General features: G+C 45.6%; 1 protein-coding gene across 3 annotated transcripts in view; it reads left to right on the top strand.

Moving 5' to 3' along the window:
• Positions 1–18,544, top strand: part of pcsk5b (proprotein convertase subtilisin/kexin type 5b) — a 280,532-nt gene that overhangs the window by 229,861 nt on the left and 32,127 nt on the right. The window lies entirely within an intron of this gene.

Raw genomic sequence — 18,544 nt, 5'->3', positions numbered from 1 at the left:
AGATTGGCGTTGCTCCTCTAGTCGCAGTTTCTTGGCACTGGTTATCCACTACCATTTTCCTTTGCAAAGAGAGAATACGTTCGAGAAATTTGCTTGTCACTCTCATGTCTTTTCACCCAGGTGTCTGCCTCACCATGAGTGACCAACTTCCTTCCCAACCCCCAATACAGTTCTCTCCTTGGTCTTTTGTGTTTTACAGCTGCTTAATTCACAGAACCATGGGGCCAAGTTTCGGCCTGAGTTGCTCCTGTTTTTTTGGAGCAACTGGTTTAGAATGGAGTATCTTAGAAATTGCAATTCTCAGCATTTAGTTTGCTCCAGTTCTAGTCAGTTAAACAGTTTCAGTTTGGAACAAATTTTTTTTCAAAAGGGTGCGTGTCCGGCAACTTACGCCCGTTTTGAAAGTTTAGGCAGTGAAAACTTACTCCAAACTAACTTAGAATGGAGTAAGTGTAGATTTTTGTACGCTCAGAAAAACCTTGTCTACATTTTAGAAAATCAGGCGTAGGGAATGGGGGCGGGGGGGGTTAAAGGGAAGTTTACAAACATTAAACGCTTCAGTTTTACAAATACAGAGCCATCATCAATAATAAATGATAAATACATCAATAAATCAACAAATAAATCAATCCAAAAAAATTAATAAGAAATAATTAAAAAAAAAAAAATCAATAAATAAAACATTTTCTACTTATCGACTGCAGCACCGGGAGTTCTCCAACAGCGTGCTGGGACGCCCCCCCCTCGTCAGTGTCTCTATCTCTCTGTCTGTCTGTGTGTGTGTGTGTCTCTCACTCTCTGTCAGTGTCTGTGTTTCTGACAGCGAGGGGAGGGGGAGGGAGAGGGAGAGGAGGGAAAGAGTGAGGGAGGAAGGAGGGTGGAGGGAAAGAGGGAGGAAGGGGGTGGAGGGAAAGAGGGGGGGAGAGGAGGGGGGGGAGAAGAGAGAGAGAGAGGGGGTGGGGAGAAGAAAAGGGGGAGGGAGCCGCGAAGGGAGAGAGAGGCTGAACGGGCTGGGCCCAAGACCTTGGGCGGGGCCCATCCCCAGCACCGGATTTACAGGTAGGTCGGGTCGGGGGGGGCGGAGGGAGGTCGGGTCGGAGGGAGGTCGGGTCGGGTCCGGGGTGGGGGCGGGGGGGGAAGCGCAGGTCGGGGTCGGGTCCGGGGTGGGGGCGGGGGGGGAGAAGCGCAGGTCGGGGTCGGGTCCGGGGGGGGGGGGGGGGGGGGAGGGAGGTCGGATTGGTTCGGGTCGGGGGGGGGGGGGGAGGGGGGAGAGGGAGGCCGGGTCAGTTCTTGTCGGGGGCGGGGGTAGGGAGGTCAGGTTGAGTCGGGTTCGGTCCGGATTTGGGGGGGGTCGGGAGCGCGGGTCGGGTGGGGTCCAGTTGGGAGGCGGCCTTATCCACGCAGCCCCAGTGAGGCCATTCGGCCAGGGCTAGGGGCTGCGTGCTTCGGGCCCCTCCCACACAGTTTTGGGCGCCTGGAGCTACTGCACTTCGCGCCCACTGTAGCGCGCATGTGCATAGCTCCCGCCACTGTTTTCAGCCCAGAAACCTGGCTCCACCACCTACAGCTCGAGCTGCGCCGCGCCCAGCTCCAGAGGACCTGCAGGGAGCCGGAGAATCTGTAAGTTTTTTTTTGGCGCACTTTGTTTCGAAAAACGGGTGTCCAGGTCGGGGCTGCGCCGTTCTAGGCACGGCCCGAAACTTGGGCCCAATATATGGCTCTTTCATCAGTAGCAACATTTAAAATGGTGTAACAGAACTGAATTTTCCTCCCTACCGCTCTCCCAGCGGCAGAAAACCAACAGTAGCACCTGCTCTGCATGGATAATTAGAACCTTCTAAGGAAATTTGAGCAAGTTAGCAGTGGAGTCACATAGGCAATCACTAACAGGAGGACCATCGAGCCATTACAGTCCGGTGTGTGGGGGAAGGGGGTCTACAGCGCAACTCTAGGGCACCCCCAAGCCACTTGAGACTGCCTTGGACAATAAATCTGGAGAGTTATATGTATAGATTAATAATAGTTGCTTTCGACACTGCCCCAGAGAGGCTCCATATTGACTTGTGGAAGCATTTACTTTTTTTGTCCATAGATGATTAAAATATAGAAAACGACATCTTTAGTGGGCAAAGAAATCCTTTGCAGCTTAACACATGTTTAGAATAGTGTTCTGAAATGTCTGTTCCAGACTCATTCAAAAGGAAAATATTTCCATGGTAATCGGTCTCTAGGAACTGGACAGAAAGTTTTGATTAGCCTGTTTAGTGTGTCTGGATTTCCTCTTGAGTTCCTTTTGCCAGCTGATGAGCGGCTGGAGCTATTCCTGAGGGGAAACAGCTGTTCAATGGATAGTTTATCTAACATCTGCAGGTGCAAAGCAGTCAAAGGCCCACTACTGTGTTGAAACTGGTCTTGTTAAAAGTATTCCACTCCATTAGCACACCATACACAGATTGCTTGCGTGTCAAGTACTAATACACTGGGTCGGAAGCTCTTAATAAACTGAGTACTGCTGGGTCTGTTGTGCAACCATGAGCTTGCTGTGCATTTGAGCCTATTGTGCAATCCCTGCAAATGGCCCTAAGTTGATTCTAAAGTATTGAGAGTACAAGTTTAGGTTTTCTCAGCTAAAATACACGAGTTAGTATGGCTGCTGAAAACAGAGTTGCCAGAGGGAATTGTTCCCAGGCCTATCGACGACTCCTTTGGAGAATCACCAGCTCCTGCATGTATACCATGTGTTGATACTTCCAGTATTTCTTGTCTGCCTCACATGGTACAGCACGTACATAATGCCTCGCCCGAGTTTTAAATTAATACTAGTGATTAAGTAAAATGCTTTTGTTTTTATTATCTGGTTTTAATTTCTGTGTTCCACTCTCAATCTGTTATTTATTTTTGCCTTTCTCTTCCAATTCCCTCTTTGATCTTGTTTTTTTTGTCAAAACAACGTTTCCCAAATCTACGCAGTCTGTTTTTCTATATTGGCTCTCTGTTTTGAAGTAAATACACCAGGAATGCCCAGAATTCAATTCTCTTGTTACTGAGGCAATTATTTTAAGACATCATTTAACTCAACTAATAGAAAATATTATTATACATATTTTTAAAAGCTTCCAATCTCCAGGCGGCTCTATACTAGACTTGGGAGACTTCTATGACACTGGAAAAACTTAATCCAAAAAACATGTTAAGAACATAAGAAATAAGAGCAAGAGTAGGCTATTTGGCCCCTCGAGTCTGCTCGACATTTAATAAGATCATGGCTGATCTGATCAGCTCCACTTCCCCGCCCACTCCCTATAACCCTTCACTCCCTTATCATTCAAAAATCTGTCTATCTCCACCTTAATATATTCAATGACCCAGCCTCCACAGCTCTCTGGGGCAGAGAATTCCACAGATACGACCCTCCGAGAACAAATTCCTCCTCATCTCAGTTCTAAATGGGCAACCCCTTATTCTTAAACTATGCCCCCTAGTTTTAGATGTTATTTAGGTTTTTAAAAAAAAAAGACTCTCTTTGTTCAATATCAATATTAAAGGCTTTTCCTTACTGAAAATCGAGTGTTTGTACGAAGCAGTCTTGGTAGCATTAGTTATAAATTTGAAATGGGGAAAAGTGTATTCAAAATAAGAGCGATACAAATGCATTACTACACTTGGCCGTCCCCTGCAGCAAGGTTTTGGTTTTGGCAGGACTCAAATGGGAGAGAAAGAGAGAAAACCGGTGAGGGGAGAGATTTTTAAAAATATCACTTATTTGATGTACAGGAATGTCAGTTGTACCAAACATTGCATAATTTGGAATTTGTTGTGCATGATAGACAGACCCTGATAGCAGGAGTCATGCATTCACCTCCGTGTACAATGAAACAGCAATCAGAATTCTTTCTTCATGTGGCACTTTTCATAGTATTAATAATGTTTAGTGGTTATTTTACTGGACTAGTAATCCAGAGAATGAGTGTTCAAATCCCACCATGGCGGTTTGAGAATTGTAATTGAGGTGATTTAAAAAAAAAAAAATTGAACTAAAATGCTGGAATCAGTAAAAGTGACCATGTAGCTATCTGATTGTGGTTAAAAACCCAACTGGCACACTAGGTCCGAACTTGAACACTAAGGCTCGCCCTTTTCTCAGTGATCCCCGGTCGGAACGGACCTTTTTGCTGCCCGCTGCCGCTGAGGCCAGTCGGAAGCGAGTTTTGCCATGGTTGTGGCAGCAGCAGGCAGTGGGCGCTAGGTGCAAGCTTCTCGACTCGGCAAACATCAGAGGCTGTGCACCGCACATGTGTGAGACGTAGGCTGTTTGTTTTTGTAGTTTCCTCTGGCTGATGACATCACATTTGCCGCGATTGGGGCTAATGGCACAGCTGCGCATGCTCATTGAAGCTGTGCACTCAATTGCACCTGCCAGTTGGAGAGGCCTCAGTTTTGGAGCGAGAGAAACAAATTAATCAGTCAGCCAGCCATCAAGGAAAGTAATAATGAGTGGCGGGGGGGGGGGATAGCTTCTAAAAAAATCTGATGGTGCCAAGTCCAGAGCTCCCTGGGGAAGCTTGTATGTGAAATGGAGCGCCAGTATAAAGACCTCACCTGGAATGGTCATGGCAAGCCTCCACTACCCCAATATAGATGCATTTGGAGGGAGGCGGGACGGAGACCAGTGTTGGAAACGATGGAACGATGTGGTTCATGCAACTGCGAGAGCCTGTGCGTTGCATGAACAAAAGGGAAAAAGGCTGCAACGTTTCTTTTTGCAGAAGAAAAGAACATCCAAGGCATCGAGCCTGAGTGCCACGGGAGGGGACCCAGCAGATGTCATCGAGTCGAGCAGTCTAGAGGAGAATGCCTTGGCATTGGTGGGTGACCACTGCTGTGCCACCACAAAGGGTGATGCAGATCCCATGCTAGAGCATGGTAAGCTTATACTAAACTTTGGTCTGTGTCACGCTCATGTCATGAAAGGTCATGCAATGTTAAGTCAAATGCCTTTAACGCAGTGTGTCGGCCATTGATGGTGTGCTCATGTAGCATTGGAACTCCTTGACGTAAGAATTTTAAATATGACTGCTCACATGTCAGCTTGACCAACCTCAGCCCCCAGCTATACACTGAAATGTTGTCCTCTACTTGCAGATGTTGATTCGGACAGCATCGAGCAATGCATCCCATCCACCTCTGGCACACAAAGGCCGAGTATGACACCAATGTCTCCCACCCCGACGTCACCAGCCCAACACACCAGCTCCTTCCTGCACCCCCTCCCCCCACCCAGATCACCCATATCTACCGCACCAACCAACCTCCACCACCCAGAGTCACGAAGACCAGGAGGGAGAAGTGCCAGTCTTCGAACCACTTGAGGTTGAGGAGGTGGAAGAGGAGCAGTCCAGCCTCCTGACATGTGTGCCACCTGTCCTGCCAACATCGGTGTCAGGGTTCGACGACTTAGGATTCGAGTCGGACGAAGTAGGAACAAGTGCTGGGAGGTACAGAGGCCATGCCGGAAAATCCACCAAACCGCAAGCACCGAGGATGATGCAACAATCCGATGAGGATGGAGGACGGCGCGCAGCAATTCAAGAAATGGTCCAGCAGTCGAGGATGAGCGTGGAACTAGATCGAGATGTGCTGCAGACCATGGCTGAGATAGCTGCCAGCATCGCCACCTTTGCTGAGCAGCATACTGCCAGTATGGAGTGGCTCATTAGTGCGGTGGAGCGCAACACCAACTCTCCGACCAAGGCAAGGGATGGCTTCTGGCCATATCATGCAACTGCCACCCCCCTCCCCACCGAGCCCACATCATCGAGATCGACAGATCCCGAGATGCTGGCGTCTTCAATCACTGCCCCCTACATTCTCTCCAAGACGAACATGTCTGCAGCGCTTCAGCTGCCCTCCTGCACAACGTGATGGAGCACAGGCGGTGAGGGGCAGGGGTGTGGCTCACCGTGATGAAGGCGGACCCATGAGGAGGACGATGGGCCTCACATTGAGGGGGATAAAGAGAGATGGTGGTCATGGATAGAGGGTTGGGTGTTGGTGGTGGATATGTTCTTTACTCATTAAGTTGTGGCCGTTGTTTCACATGGGTCGTTGTCGTTGTCAATGTCACTTGACTGGTCTCGAAACAACTATACATATGTTGGATTCAACTGTTTGCATCTTCTGTCACTTTGACATGTTGTACTATTCAATAGTCACATTATTCACTCACTCTTGGTCAGTGTCTCATTTTAACATTATCTGGGGTGCATCCTGAGAAAAGACAAATCTCCTTCGGGTGTACTGCTGTATGAGGAATATCTTGCCCTCCACATATGATGCGACTGATTAATGGGCCCTTTCATCAGGCGATTGCGATACGACAAGTAAGGGTCATCAATGCAGGAAGGCTGCCATTCAATGAGAGATAGTTTACTTGCAAGGCTCACATTAAGATTTGCACTTCAGTCCACTTTTTCTTAGGTCCACCATTGTGGAGTCCCACCCCTGATATCAGTGACCTTACAGTCAATTATATATCTTTTTCTGTCTTCTATACTTGAGGTGATGCTGTTCTCACTATCAGATGCTGTGAGCTGCCAGAGCATTACATGTTCTCATTTTCGCCTATTTACTCTGACAGAAGCTCATCCCATCTGTGCACTAACATTCCGTCAATAACTCTGTTCTGCCTGCAATGGTCTAAAAACTCTTGTAGGGCATCTCCATTGAGCCTTTACCATATTTCAGAACTCATTACCACTTCCTCGATCACACCTTCCCTTTAATGGAATACTTTTCATTTACATGCCTGAACTCATTTTGTGCAGCTTAAGGTCGATCACATAACTAATTCTGAGCCTCTGATAATGGTATAGCATATTGACGCTACCCGGGATGTGCAACACTGCAGCACTCTGAGCGAATCTCTCTACCGCCCAATTCACAACCAGCTCAGTCCACCTTTTTGCCAGCGGTCCTTCTGGTGGATCTTAGAGGATCGGGCACGAGGAATATCCCTGTTTTTGAGCCTCCGGCACGGGCGGGCGGCGGTACTTCACCGAGGAATCTCCTGCTGGGCGGGACCTGGGTGGCAGATGGGCGGTACCTGAGGAATCTTTTTTTTTTAATATATTTTTTTTCAAGTGGAACCTTGGCGGCCATGGGCGGAACTCTCTCCAAGCTCGGGCCCACTGTCTGGGGGAATGATGCCTGTTGTTTTTGCCTGGTCTGGCCTATGTGATTCCAGTCCCACATCAACGTAGTTGACTCTTAACTGCCCTCCGAAATTGCCTGGGAAGCCAGTCAGTTGTATCATGAAGGCTCACCACCACCAGCTCAGGACAACTAGGGATTAGCAATAAATGCCAAGAATGAATTTTCTTTAAATGCTAAAATGACTGGAAAAAATTATACAGAATCGGAAGGCTCATTATTTCCATATGCAAAAGGAAACCCCTATTGTGTGCTGATTTAATAAAAGCCCCAAACATCCAATTGTACAAATACAACTCACTATTATAGTCTAATGGCTGGGATCCCCGGTTTAAACTCTGGCTTAATCAATTATTGTTTCATTTGTGTGGGTTGTCCCTTTGCTGTGCTGCTTGGCAACCTGTCTGCAGCATTTATCAACAGGTTGAGTGCGCCCATGCCTTGACCCCCTGCTGGTGCCTAAGGCAGATCAACTACGGTGAAATTGGGGAGGTGGGGAAGGTTTGATATCTTATCTAAATGTCTTCCATAACCAATTCCAAGTGCTCTAAAGCTGTTTTATATATTTTCTCTTCCTTCAACTTCCAATAGATATAATTTAGAAATTAAGCCCATAAGTGTACATCTACCCATAGGAATGTGCAATTTATTTTGATTCTAAGCTCTTCCATTTAAAAAAAAATATTGTCTTCTGAAAGTTTGCTGATTTTGTTAAATTGAAAATTGATGAGTAGAATATTGAAAGGTATTTTGCAGCTTAAAGCTCCATTTGGCAAACTTTTCTTTTTAATAATTGTAGGGAAAAACACCAACCAAATATTTCAATGCGTGTCTGTTTCTCCCTTTCATTAGTTCTTTGTGAGAAAAGCCCTGCAGCATAAGTTTGTTGTACCTATTAAATTTAAACTCCTACTTTGTTTAGAAAATCCTGATGTTGAGTGATTAATTAGTGCCTATACCTGTACCATGAAACCACCTCCACTGAAAGCAGTTGTGACTGCTTGTGTTCTGCAGCGTGTTGTGACTGCTTGTGTTGTGTTCTGCAACGTGTTGTGACTGCTTGTGCTCTATGGGCCTCGCTTACATGACTAGGTGCATTTCATGGCAACATTGAACCAACTGCACTGCATAAAGTTGTGATCAATTTTGTTCCCAGTAGCATTTTGTCACGAGCCTCGAGGGTAGCAGCCATCCTTGAAGGTGAGTCCTTGAAGGTGCTTCTGTAGAAATGCGTCTGGGAACAAAATTGATCACAAATTTATGCAGCCTACTTGGTTCTATGTTGCCATGAAATGTAACGAGCAGGGTGGATAAAGTGGATGTGGTGTATTTGGATTTCCAGAAGGCATTCGATAAGGTGCCACATAAAAGACCACACAAGATAAAAGTTCACGGGGTTGGGGGTAATATATTTGCATGGATCGAGGATTGGCTAACGGAAAACAGAGTCGGGATAATGGGTCATTTTCCAGTTGGTAAACAGTGACTAGTGGGGTGCCGCAGCGATCAGTGCTGAGGTCTTAACTATTTACAATCTATATTAATGACTTGGATGAAGGGACCGAGTGTAATGTAGCCAAGTTTGCTGCTGATACAAAGATGGGTGGGAAAGCAAATTATGAGGACACAAAAAATCTGCAAAGGTATATAGACAGGCTAAGTGAGTGGGCAAAAAGTTGACAGATGGAGTATAATGTGTGAAAATGTGAGGTTATCCACTTTGGCAGAAAGAATAGAAAAGCAAATTATTTTTTAAATGGAGAAAAATTGCAAAGTGCTGCTGTACAGAGGGACCTAGGGGTCCTTGTGCATGAAACACAAAAAGTTAGTATGCAGGTACAGCAAGTAATCGGGAAGGCCAATGGAATGTTTGCCTTTATTGCAAGGAAGATGGAATATAAAAGCAGAGAAGTCCTGATACAACTGTACAGGGTATTGGTGAGGCCACACCTAGAGTACAGCTTACAGTTTTGGTCTCCTGACTTAAGAAAGGATATACTTGCATTGGAGGCTGCTCAGAGAAGGTTCACTAGGTTGATTCCGGAAATGAAGGGGTTGACTTATGAAGGTAGGTTGGGCCTCTACTCATTGGAGTTCAGAAGAATGAGGTGTGATCTTATCGAAACATATAAGATAATGGGGCTCGACAAGATGGATGCAGTGAAGATATTTCCACATAGGGGGCATAGTCTCAGAATAAGGGTCCGCCCATTTAAACTGAGATGAGGAGAAATTTCTTCTGAGAGTTGTAAATCTGTGGAATTCTCTGCCCCAGAGAGCTGTGGAGGCTGGGTCATTAAATATATTTAAGGCGGAGATAGATTTTTAAGCGATAAGGGAATAAAGGGCTATGGGGAGCAGGTGGGGAAGTGGAGCTGAGTCCATGATCAGATCAACATGATCTTAGTAAATGGCAGTGCAGATTCGAGGGGCCAAAATGGCCTACGCCTGCTCCTATTTCTTATGTTCTTATGAACAATGTCTCAACTATTGTAGTGCTGATGTCTCTAGTCGCAAATATATAATATAAATTCCATTCAATATCAATTTTTAGTGGTGATTTTTAGGTTAGAATAACATATTTGAAAGGGATGTGAAAACACAAAATCTAACTGATCAATGGAAAATTAGAAATTAGTATCTCATTGCTGTTGAATAAAATACTGGATTATGAGGTTGCATTTTATGGGGCAGTTCAGTACATTTTGAAAGAAGTTTTGATGGACTACATGAACAGTTGGAAAGTTAGCGTCCTAGTCCTGAAATATGAGGGACGTTGACACGAAAAGCTGCACAAATTAGTATTTCCATATTAACCATGGTGGCTGGTTCCATGCTATAAAGTCATTGTATTTCAAAACCTTTTTTGAAGTCATAGTCCTTAAGAATGGTAGTTCAAAGGCTTGTTCTGGTTATGCTTAGACTTGCTGGTTGATCAAAGGTCAAAGTACCTGTTCATTAGTTACATTATTATATCTGCTCCATTAACTTATTCATCACTTCAACTACAAAAAAAAGTTCTCTCCACTTGCAATGTTTCTTTTATTGAACTTGAACCTCCAAGTACTCAAACAGTCAAACAGCTACTGCGTGCAGTTCTGGTTGCCATATTATAGAAGGATGTGATTGCACTAGAGAGGGTGCAGAGGAGATTTACTAGGATGCTGCCTGGAATGGAGAATCTTGGTTATGAGGACAGATTGGATAGGCTGAAACAGAGGAGTTTGAGAGGAGACCTCATTGAGGTGTACAAAATATTGGGGGCCTGGACATAGTGGATAATAAGGCTCTATTTCCATTGGTGGAGAGGTCTATTATGAGGGGGCATATTTTAAGATGGTTGATGGAAGGATTTGAGGGGGGGGCTTCTTTACGCAGAGACTTGTGGGGATCTGGAACTTGCTGCCTGGAAGAGTGGTGGATGCAGAAACCCTCACCACTTTTAAGAGATGGTTGGATGGGCACTTAAAGTGCAGCAGCCTGCAGGGTTACGGACCTAGAGCTGGTAATTGGGATTAGACTGGATGACCTTTTTGTTGGACGGCGCAGATATAATGGTAAGTACTGCAGGGAATAGAATACTACCAGCGTGATCGCCTGGATGGGTCGGAGAGGAATTTTCCCAGATTTTTTTTCCCTAAATAGGCCTTGGTTTTTATCTGGTTTTTGCCTTTCCCATGAGATCACATGGCTCCGGTTGGGGTGGAATGTAGAATGTTTCAGTATAAGGGATGTCACAGTTGTGGTGAGGAAGACTGGATGGGCTGGGTGTTCTTTGCCTTTCTGTTATTGTTCATGGGTTTATATGTAACCTTTACATAGAAACATAGAAAATAGGTGCAGGAGTAGGCCATTCGGCCCTTCGAGCCTGCACCACCATTCAATAAGATCATGGCTGGTCATTCCCTCAGTACCCCTTTCCTGCTTTTCTCTCCATACCCCTTGATCCCTTTAGCCGTAATATCCAATTCCCTCTTGAATATATCCAATGAACTGGCATCAACAACTCTCTGCGGCAGGGAATTCCACAGGTTAACAACTCTGAGTGAAGGAAGTTTCTCCTCATCTCGGTCCTAAATGGCCTACTGCTTATCCTGGTTCTGGACTTTCCTAACATCGGGAACATTCTTCCCACATCTAACCTGTCCAGTCCTGTCAGAATCTTATATGTTTCTATGAGATCTCCTCTCATCCTTCTAAACTCCAGTGTATAAAGGCCCAGTTGATCCAGTCTCTCCTCATTTGTCAGTCCAGCCATCCCTGGAATCAGTATGATGAACCTTCACTGCACTCCCTCAATAGCAAGAATGTCCTTCCTCAGATTCGGAGACCAAAACTGAACACAATATTCCAGGTGAGGTCTCACCAAGGCCCTGTACAATTGCAGGAAGGCCTCCCTGCTCCTATACTCAAATCCCCTATCTATGAAGGCCAACATACCATTTGCCTTCTTCACCGCCTGCTGTACCTGCATGCCAGCTTTCAATGACTGATGAACCATGACACCCAGGTCTCGTTGCACCGCCCCTTTTCCTATTTTGCCGCCATTCAGATGATAATCTGCCTTCGTGTTTTTGCCCCCAAAGTGAATAACCTCACATTTATCCACATTATATTGCATCTGCCATGCAGTTGCCCACTCACCTAACCTGTCCAAGTCACCCTGCAGCCTCTTAGCATCCTCCTCACGGCTCACACCGCCACCCAGTTTAGTGTCATCTGCAAACTTGGAGATATTACACTCAATTCCTTAATCTAAATCATTAATGTATATTGTAAATAGCTGGGGTCCCAGCACTGAGCCCTGCGGCACTCCACTAGTCACTGCCTGCCATTCTGAAAAGGACCTGTTTATCCCGACTCTCTGCTTCCTGTGTGCCAACCAGTTCTCTATCCACTTCAGTACATTACCCCCAATGCCATGTGCTTTGATTTTGCACACCAATCTCTTTGTGTGGGATCTTGTCAAAAGCCTTTTGTAAGTCCAAATACGCCACATCCATTGGTTCTCCCTTGTCCACTCTGCTAGTTACATCCTCAAAAAATTCCAGAAATTCGTCAAGCATGATTTCCCTTTCATAAATCCATGTTGACTTGGACCGATCCTGTTCAAATGTGCTGCTATCTCATCCTTAATTGATTGATTCCAACATATTCCCCACTACTGATGACAGGCTAACCAGTCTATAATTACCCGTTTTCTCTCTCACTCCTTTTTTTAAAAAGTGGTGTTATATTAGCTATCCTCCCGTCCATGGGAACTGATCCAGAGTCGATAGAGCTGCTGACCAAGGGCCATGCAGCTCTTTGTCGGCTGGCGCGGACACAATGGGCCGAAATGGCCTCCTTCTGCGCTGTAAATTTCTATGTTTCTAAGTGCACCTTTTTGAAGAAACAGCCTTCTTTTGAAATTTCAAGTAACGTGCCATAGTTTCCCGTACCCCTGTGTCTCCTAAAGTCTGTCACACTGGCTGGTGTACAATTGTTATGGATGATAGCTGACCCTTTGGTACCTTGTTCAAGTCTGTGAGCTGAGAAAATGAGAATCAGCAGGCTATTCAATTTTGGAGTACATCACTGCCAAGCCTTTGCACTCCATCTGATGTCCACATGATCAAGAACCTTCTGATTTTTATTTTCCCTCCCTCACACAGGGTGCTGAGGCTAATTGTAACTGCCTTAACTAATATGAGTTCCTTGGCACAAACCAGGATTTGAAGTTGGAACCTTCTGGTCTGCATGGCTGTTATACCAGTTGGTGCCTTTAATCACTAGGCCATTGGGAGAGGCACTGGATTCTCAAATACTTTATTTTCCATAAGTTTTTATTGGAATCCTGTAAAGATTATCTTATCCCTTCTGAATTTATTTATTTATTTCCATTTGATTTTTGCTTTTGGTAAATTTCAATGCTTTTGATGAATTTAAATGGTTTTCTGTTAGTAATTCTTTACGGCTTGTTACCATTGGTTGCTGTAGTGGCCAGCATTACTTTACTGGTCAATGTAAACTCCATAAAATGCATCTGTTTCAATAACCTATTCGTTTCAGGCCTCAGAAGTAGGCTTTGTCACGGTCCTGATGGCAGAACTTGCCAAACAAAGTGAGTCATGTATGGCACGGCTTTTCTGTACCTCTGTGTGCTTGGACTGGTGCAGCTTGTAATCCTCTTAAGCGTATCGAGGATGACTTGCTTCCACACCAAAAAGGGATGAGTTCACAGGTGTTTCAATGAAGGACCTGACATTCCAGGTGCCGAACTACATATTGAAGGGTGGAGGATGCCTGTGCGTGGACTTTTTAAACATGTGGTGGCCGTTGCTAGGTCTTGTTCCAGTGGCAAGGATTAACCATGACGACTGGAGACCAGCTCTGCCGCACGGACTAAGTGCGCACACACATTGCAGTGTGGGCTGGCCCATGCTGCCCCTGGACCCTCGCCTCTTCTGGACCCCCAGACTCGCGCCTCTCCTGGGCCCCGATCAAGTCGCTTTAAAATTTCTGGTTGCTTCTTCGCCCCGACCTCGCCGCTCCTCTGTTGTTTGCCTCTCCTGCTGTACCTGCCCACGCTCCAATCAGCGGCCTTGATTTTGGTGACGTTCAATCCAGTCTGCGAGAAACCACCAGCTGCAGGTCAGGGCCATAAAAGGAGCAGAGGTGTGGAGGCCCCGACCTGTGAGCTTGTAATAAATGGGGCTTGTACACCTAACAAGTCAGTTTTCAGGCAGAATCTTGAGAGTTTGATTTATGGCAACTTGCTTCCTACTAAAACAACTTGCATTTATATAACGGCTTTAACTTTGTTTATATAAAAAAAAACAGGAGCTTCATAGGAGCGTTATCAAACAAAATTTGACACCAAAGTCACACAAGGAAATATTAAGGCCGGTGATCAAAAGCTTGTTCAAAGATGTCCTGGTAGCAATGCTTGATACTATTTCTTTCATTCAGATCAACATAATGGGAAGTTGAACTTTTTTCCCCTGTGGCTTTAAGGGAAAGAAATGTTGAAAGTATGAAAAATAGACTGACAGCTGCCTCTCTATAACCTGCCATTTATTTGCATATGATCTTAAAGTCATTGTGACTTGTTATGAAAATGGTCGTATTAATTTACTGGTTACTTATTAATGATTTAAAAATAAGAATGCTTATCAATAGCAGAGCAAACTGGCTATCTCCTTTTGTTCCTAAGTTGGATTCTTATAAATAATTCATATCCAGTATTAAATAGTGTTATTGTGAATGTATCTCCTTTCTTGGTTCCAGCCAATAAAACTCAATGCTGAAATGAAAACTCTTCTTGTATGTAACTGTCCTAGTAACCTGAGCCAATGTATTTGTACTTTGTATTTTCAGTTATCTCCAGTTGGCTTCTAGGTGGATCATCTCACAGTAGCTAATTGTGCAGGCAGAAAAAGAAAAGGGAGATAGTGGAGACCTATTCTGAAGTACAAAATGTGTCCGGTCTGCCAATGTAGAATCCTTTTTTTTAAATTCATTCATGTGTCACTGGCAAAGCATTTATTACTCATCCCTGATTGCCTTTGAAGGTGGTGGTGGTGAGCCACCTCCCTGAACCACTGCAGTCAGTGTGGTGAAGGTACTCCCGCAGTGCTGTTAGGTAGGGATTTCCAGGATTTTGACCCAGTGACGATGAAGGAACAGCGATATATTTCCAAGTCTGGGTATATGTGTGACTTGGAGGTAGTGGTGTTCCTATGCACCTGCTGTCTTTGTTCTTTTAGGTGGTAGATGTCACTGATTTGGGAGGTGCTGTTAAAGAAGCCTTGGCAGGTTTCTGCATGTATCTTGTAGATGGTGCACACTGCAGCCATGCTACACCAGTGGTGGAGGGAGTGAATGTTTAAGGTGGTGTTTGGGGTGCCAGTCAAGCGGGTTGCTTTGTCCTGGATGGTGTTGAGCTTCTTTAGTGTTGTTGGAGCTGCATTCATCCAGGCAAGTGGAGAGTATTCCATCACACTCTTGACTTGTGCCTTGTCGATGGTGGAAAGGCTTTGGGAAGTCAGGAGGTGAGACACACACCACAGAATACCCAGCCTCTGACCTGCTCTTGTAGCCACAGTATTTATGTAGCTAGTCCAGTTAGGTTTTGGTTGTCGATGGTGAGGGATTTGACAATGGTAATGCCGTTGAATGTCAAGGGGAGGTGGTTTGACTCTTTAAGGAGGGATATACTTGCATTGGAGGCAGTTCAGCGAAGGTTCACGAGGATGATTCCTGAGATGAGGGGGTTGTCTTATGAAGAAAGGTTGAGCAGGTTGGGCCTATACTCATTGGAGTTTAGAAGAATGAGAGGTGATCTTATTGAAATGTATAAAATTATGAGGGGGCTTGACAGGGTCGATGCAGAGAGGATGTTTCTCCTCATGGGGGGATCGAGAACTAGGGGACATTCTTTCGAAATAAGGGGTCGCCCATTTAAAACTGAGCTGAGGAGGAATTTCTTCTGAGGGTCGTGAACCTGTGGAATTCTCTACCTCGGAGAGCTGTGGAGGCTGGGTCACTGAATATGTTCAAGGTGGAGATGGACAGATTTTTGAGTGATAGGGGAATCAATGGTTATGGGGAGTGGGCAGTGAAGTGGAGTTGGGGCCAAGATCAAATCAGCCACTATCTTATTGAATGGCGGAGCAGGCTCGAGTGGCAAAATGGCCTACTCCTGCTCCTATTTCTTATGTTCTTGTGTTCTCTTGTTGATCATTGCCTGGCACTTGTTGTGGCGCAAATGTTACTTGCCACTTATCAACACAAGCCTGAATGTTATCCAGGTCTTGCTGCATGCGGGCACGGACTGCTTCATTATTTGGGGAGTTGCGAATGGAACTGAATACTGTGTAATCATCAGCGAACATCACCACTTCTGATTGACAATTGTGGGAGGATCATTGACACTGTCCTGAGGAGCTCCTGTAGCAATGTTCTGGGGCCGAGATGATTGGCCTCCAATAACCACAGCCACCTTCCTTTGTGCTAGGTATGATTCCAGCTATTGGAGAGTTTTGCCCAACTAATTCCCATTGACTTCAATTTTACTGGGGATCCTTGATGCCACACTTGGTCAAATGCTGTCTTGATGTCAAAGGCAGTCACTCTCTCCTCACCTCTGGAATTCAGCTCTTTTGTCATTATTTGGATCAGGGCTGTAATGAGACCTGCAGCTGAGTAGTCCTGGCAGTGAGCAGGTTATTGGTGAGGATGTACCACTTTATAGCAATGTCGACGACCCCTTCCATCACTTTGCTGATGATTAAGAGTTGACTGATGGGGCGGTAATTGACCGGATTGGATTTGTCCTGTTTTTTGTGGCCAGGACACACCTGGACAATTTTCCACATTGTCGGGTAGATGCCAGTGTTGTAGCTGTACTGGAACAGCTTGGCTAGAGCACGGCTAGTTCTGGAGCAAGTCTTCAGCGCTGCATCGGGGATGTTGTTGGGGCCCATAGCCTTTGCTGCATCCAGTGCATTCAGCTGTCTTTTGGTATCCTGTGGAGTGAATCGAATTGGCTGAAGACTGGCTTCTGTGATGGGGAACCCGGGAGGAGGCTGAGATGGATCATCCACTCAGCAGTTCTGGCTGAAGATAGTTGCAGGCGCTTCAACCTGGTCATTGAATATGGGGATGTTCATGGAGCAGCCTCCTCCTGTTGGTGGTTTAATTGTCCACCACCATTCATGTGTTGATGTGGCAGGGCTGCAGAGCTTTGATCTGATCCACTGTTTAGCATGCATGTAGTCCTGTGTTGCAGCTTCAACAGGTTGGCACCTCTTTTTTAGGTATGCCGCGTGCTGCTCCTGGCATGCTCTTCTGCACTCCTCATTGAACCAGGTTTGGTCCGCTTGCTTGATTATCATCTGGCTTGATGGTGGAGTGAGGGATCTGCTGGGCCATGAGATTACAGATTATGGTGGAATACAATCCTGCTGCTGCTGATGGCCCACAGCACCTCATGGATTCCTAGTTTTGAGCTGCGAGATCTGTTCTGAATCTATTCTATTTAGCATGGTGTTAGTGCCACACAATACAATGGAGAGTGTCCTCAGTGTAAAGACAGGACTTCATCTCCATAAGGACTTTACGATGGTCACTGCTACCAATACTGTGATGGACAAATGCATTTGCCACTGGTAGATTGGTGAAGACAAGGTCAAGTAGGTTTTTCCCTTGTGTTGGTTCTCTCATTACCTGCCACAGGCCCAGTCTGGCAGCTATGTCCTTCAGGACTCTGGCAACTCGGTCAGTACTGATACTATCGAGCTACTCTTGGTGGTGGACATTGAAGGCTGCTACCCAGAGTACATTCTGTGCCCTTGCTACCCTCTGTGCTTCTTCCAAGTGGTGTTCAACATGGAGGAGTACTGACTCATCAGTGGAGAGAGGGTGATAGGTGGTAATCAGCAGGAGGTTTCCTTGCTCACATTTGACTTGATGTCATGAGACTTCATGGGGTCTGGAGTCAATGTTGAGGATTCCCAGGGCTGCTCCCTCCCGACTGTATACTACTATGCCGCCACCTCTGGTGGGTCTTTCCTGCCAGTAGGACAGGACATACCCGGGGATGGTGATGGAGGAGTCTGGGAAGTTGACTGAAAGGTATGATTCTGGGAGTATGACTATGCCAGGCTGTTGCTTGACTAGTCTATGGCACAGCTCTCCCAATTTTGGCACAAGTCCCCAGACGTCAATGAGGAGGACTTTGCAGGATTGGCTGGGTGTGCCTTTGTCATGTCTGAATCCAGTGCCTAGGTCAATTCGGTGGTGGTCGACCTGGTTTTATTCTTGTTTTTCATCGCAGTTTGGTGCGACTGAGTGGCTTGCACAGCCATTTCAGAGGGCAGTTCAGAGTCAGCCACATTGCTGTGGACTTTGATGGCTGCGATGGCGATTTAAGAATATCTATTGTCCTGAGTTGTGGATTGAGCTTGTATTGACTAAAATTGCTTTTTGCCCCCGTTCCCAGATCACTTGCTATCAGAGCCGGTAGTACAAGGAAATACTTGATTTGAATCACATTACTTTGTTCTGGATATGCTGTACTGGAGATCCAACCACTTACAACCAAAGTCAATCAAAATTAGAGTCAGTGCTATTTGTTTTATATCACCTTTAAATAAAGTCTGCTTTCATTACTATAGCGGTTTCTTTAAATCTTGTATCTTTTACAAGTTCAAGTAGCTCTGAGACCAATTGTAATGCCTCTAACTCTGCTCTGTCTAGATTTGAGCTCCAGTCCTTAAATTATGAAGCAAAGTATTTAAAGCCTCTTTGAATTCTGTTCTAGCATCCAGTCCTCACAGAAGGGATTCATTTT

This window comes from Pristiophorus japonicus, chromosome 1 (assembly GCF_044704955.1).
Source record: "Pristiophorus japonicus isolate sPriJap1 chromosome 1, sPriJap1.hap1, whole genome shotgun sequence".
In the NCBI taxonomy this organism is placed as follows: domain Eukaryota; kingdom Metazoa; phylum Chordata; class Chondrichthyes; family Pristiophoridae; genus Pristiophorus; species Pristiophorus japonicus.
Note: the sequence above shows the minus strand (reverse complement) of the source record. Positions and strands in the feature narration are given on the sequence as shown.